Source organism: Pinus tabuliformis, chromosome 1_1 (assembly GCF_031772625.1).
Source record: "Pinus tabuliformis cultivar Carrire ecotype Pingquan chromosome 1_1, CPIR1, whole genome shotgun sequence".
Classification (NCBI taxonomy): domain Eukaryota; kingdom Viridiplantae; phylum Streptophyta; class Pinopsida; order Pinales; family Pinaceae; genus Pinus; species Pinus tabuliformis.
Window position 1 is genome coordinate 307,087,488 of NC_142297.1, and position 4,552 is coordinate 307,092,039.

At 31.4% G+C, this 4,552-nt stretch overlaps 1 pseudogene; it reads right to left on the reverse strand.

The window, feature by feature from the left end:
- Window positions 1–469: 469 nt before the first annotated feature.
- On the reverse strand, window positions 470–904 carry LOC149212770 (protein SMALL AUXIN UP-REGULATED RNA 12 pseudogene; annotated as a pseudogene).
- Between the last annotated feature and the right edge of the window lie 3,648 nt (window positions 905–4,552).

Sequence of the window (4,552 nt, forward strand, 5' to 3'; positions counted from 1 at the left end):
AGTAAAATTATTAATTTTTTTAAAATATTATTAATTACAATTAATCAATTTATTTTTATTTTTTTCATCACAACTGTTTTTTAATTTTAATTTTAAAAGTAACATGTCTAAATTCTACACTGAACCATGGAATCACACCTCTCCCTCGTACGACGCTGTAAAATAAATCTTAAACATTTATTAAATTCAATGAATATAAACAAAGTGGAACTTTGACCCCAAAAAAACAAAGTGGAACTTTTGATTTTTCACATATCTGGAAGATGGAGCACCTTAGACTTCATTTGTTTGCTCCAAAAGAACTTGTGGTGTGTTAAATACTTCATCTCTCGGACTTCTGTTAACAAATTACAGAAGATAAGGTTCTTTGCACTGATAGATGCTCTGACATTTTTCTATCACAGAGGTCAAGCTTATCACTACCTGTTAATATTCGTCAGGCCATCCGTAGAGCTTCCAATAGATTCATTCATTCAATATTCAGCCATTCCTGGTCGAGATCGAGGTGAAATACAGCGGCAGGCTCAGCATTCTTTCCCGCTATCAATGAAGTGAGATGCACAAATGCATCTTCTTGGCAGGGAATTATTAGACCCTGCTGGTGATCGAATCCAAATTCCTCCTCAGCCTTCCGGAGCAGCGAACGGAAGAGAGGGTGGTTGAGATACGAAGTGGGTATGATGAATCGCCTGCGCTCACTTCCAACATAGACCGGAAAGTGACCCTTCGGAACGTCCCACTCAATATTCTGCTTATCTTCTGCATGCTCCGAATCTAAGTTCATGTAACGCCCTCTCTTTACCGGTAAGGTTCTTCGGGCATTGACCATCCCTTGGCACTTCCTCACTAGCTGCCGGAGGAGAAGAAGTTGCATTATCCCGTTCCCCTTGGTCCTCCTTCCCATCGCTATTATACCGGCTGCGAACTGTGAATTAACAGTACAAACGCAGGTGCAAAGATGAATTCTCCTGTGTAAAACAGAGATATCTTCGTTATATAAATAGAATGGAGAATCAAATGCAAGCTGGACAGTTCTGTTTGGTCATGAAAATCTGTCACCAGCCAACAAAAATATAATACTGAGACGCGTAATCATGCCGGTGGAAGAAAGTTGAGCGATGTAAACCAAAGGTTGATACGCCACCGTACCCCACCGGCACCCATTAGTCATGGACATGACTGACATAAATGCAGAGACTGGGACCATCAATAACTCAACAACCAGACAACTCGCTGTTTCCCCATTGATCACTGGACACTGCTCTGCAAATATGAATCTTTCCTTAATTTGTTATATTTCTGGTTATAATTAGCTTAGTTATATCATATAAATTAGGTTTAGGTTAAGGTGGTGCATGGTAAAAAAATCTCATGAATTGTTTTTTGTTTGTTTTGTTGGTAAAAATGGATTCTAACATTATTATAAATTTTTATCACTCAAAATCTTAGGGTTTTCCGCTTAAATTTGAAATATGGCTAAAAATTAAATGAGTAGTAAATGCTTATAGTTATCAATCTATAATAATATTCATCTCGAGTCATTCATTTTATCAAATATTAATTCTTATTTTTAAGTAGACTTTGTATAAATACTATAAGTTATCAATAGGACATGGCCAAAAATTTGTTCATATGACATTTTTAAATTAATTAATTTAATTAAAAGGATAAAATTCCATAACTATGAAAATAAATCTCAGTCTTTGATTTTGATTAATTTTGATTAGGTATTCTAGAATATTCTATGGAGATTAAATCCCTTATATTCGCCAAATAATTATTGATAATTAAATTGAACTTCTGGAAATTCTATACCAAAATAGACACACGTATCAATATAATTAGTCTAAATTAAATCAAGATAATCCACAAATATCAACTGTTATGACAACACATCAAATAGTAGTAAATGCTTCTAGCTATCAATCTATAATAATCATCCAATCATTCATTTTATCAAATATTGATTCTTGATTTTTAAATAGACTTTGCATTAATACTATAGCTTATCAATACCACATGGCTAAGATTAGTTAACTTGACATTTTTAAATTAATTAATTTAAACCAAAAGTCAAAAATACATAACTACTTTGAAAATAAATCTGTTTTTTATTTTAATTAAGTATTCTACAATATTCCATATAAATTAAATAAATAATATTCACTAAATAATTATTAATAATTAAATTGAATTTCTAAAAAATCTATACTAAAATACACATACCTATAAATGTATTTAGTCTAAATTAAATCGAAATGATTTATAAATATAAACTGTTGTGACAACACTACAAATATCACTTACTATACCAAAAAAAAATCAATAATTAAAAATATAAAAAACAATAAACCTATAATTAATTTACTACCTAATATGTAATACTTCCACTAAAAACACAACATCGAAAGAATTAAAAAAAACGCTTAACATTCCATATGTGGAAATTCATTCTTCCATATTCAACTTCAATCCATTGCAAGGCGTATTCACAATGTCGATATTGTACTGAAATCCTATCCTTTCATATATTGGGGAGAATTTTCGATAGTAATGTTACCATTTTTTCTCATATTTAATGTCAAATCAATCTTAAAAGCTATTATCATCATTCTCAAAGCAGAGAACACTCACTGGACTGCGTTTCAGTGAGAATGTGCTCCGGCAGTATTTGCAGTGTGATCTGGCAACCAACCATACTTCCAGGTTGTTCACTTCCTTTAGTGTCGTCCAATACATTTAAATCTTGAACATCTTATCAACAATGTGTACGTGTTGTTACAGGAAACCAATAACACGTTATCTCATAATCTCTACATGTAGCCACATAAAAAGTAGTTCATGATCAAATGAGTGACGGAGGGGAACATGCATTCTTTACCGGGACGGAATGGAAAAAAGTTCGGTTTTTTCGGGTACCTTTGAGTATTAAATGTGAAGCTTGGAATTGAAGGTACCTTTGAGTATTAAATGTGAAGCTTGGAATTGAAAATTTGCTTAAAAATAAAATATTAATTTTTACAGCATTTCATCCCGACACGTAGAGCTCTATGAGACAAAGTATATTGTCATTCGAGATGGCATGATTTTTTTTTTTGAAAAATGATATTTTGTTAACCTGTGTTCGAATTATTAATGATTGTTCTCTGTGCGTTGACCACTAGGTTATGATAACTTTTTCCATTGTATTAAGAAAACAATAAAGCTATAATCAAGTGAAATACAAAAAAATAATAATGTTATAATCGAGTTAAATACAAATGGGTACTTCAGGTATTTTTGTTTATAAGAATTTATCTCACTTATGAATTAATAATTAATGTTTATATAATTAATATATATAAAACAGAAATATTTTATTTATAGGATTTGTAATTTTTTTAAGATGAAATACAGGTTATTAATTATTAAATTTATCTAACCATTATAGATTATTAAAAATAAATATATAAATATTTATTCACTTAAATTTCTTTAAAAACATTTATATGAATTTTTTTTTTAATTTAATAAAATAAAATACTTATATTTACACACCAAAAAATCTTTATATATTTAATATTTAAATTTAGTTACAATTTTAAATTAAATTAAATTATAATTATTAATTGTGTAATTTTATTTTTTATATTTATTTCAGAAGAAAAAAGCCTTAGCTTTTTTTATTAGTAAAAAAAACCAATAGATGCATTTATGAAAATATAGTCTATATAAACAACAAAGTGGCCGTGTAGACAAAAGATGTGTCATGGCATCCAAATCAATATGTGTTGTACATTCCCATGTACCAAATCAAAAACATGTTAAAAAATGTACCAAATCAAAAACATGTTCAAAAATGCAAAACAACAAACGAGGAGTATTAAAAGGACCACATCAAATAACAAAGAATAAACAACAAAATACAAGGAGCATCACAAGGATTTGATATAGAAGTTTAAATAGTAAATCTGGATCCATTGTTATGGGAAGCAGATCTCGCCAACCTCTCTGATATATGGATCCACAGAAAGAGTGTAATGCATGACTCCGAATTGACCTATTAGTCCAGCTTTTGACAGCTAATCTGCATCCTTGTTTTCATCTATATATACATGTGAGATGGAGTAGGATGGGAGGGAGGTCAGCAAATGTTTAACCTTGTTGATCAAACCAGCTAATAGAGGAGGGTTGAATGTAGAGTGGCCATGTATACCATTTATGGTAACTTTGGAGTCTTCATAAATGTTGGTGATTTTCGGGTGTTTCTCCTCAGCAAACTAGAGTAACCCCCAAAGTGCCATGATTTCATCTCCAGTGTTGGTCCCTAAGCCACCATTCCAATGAAGGTTGCATTATGTGTTGTTATCTAGTTTGAGAACCACACCACAACCACATAATCCCAATTGTGATGTACCATTAAACCATCCCACAAACTAAATAATCAGAGGCGGGGGGGGTGGGGGGGGGGGGAATCTCATTTGCTCTTTGATTTTATTTTGCACTTGTGTCCACTGAATTGTTGCTCACCCATGATATATCTTTGAAGCAGATGCAATTGTAATCAATGGGC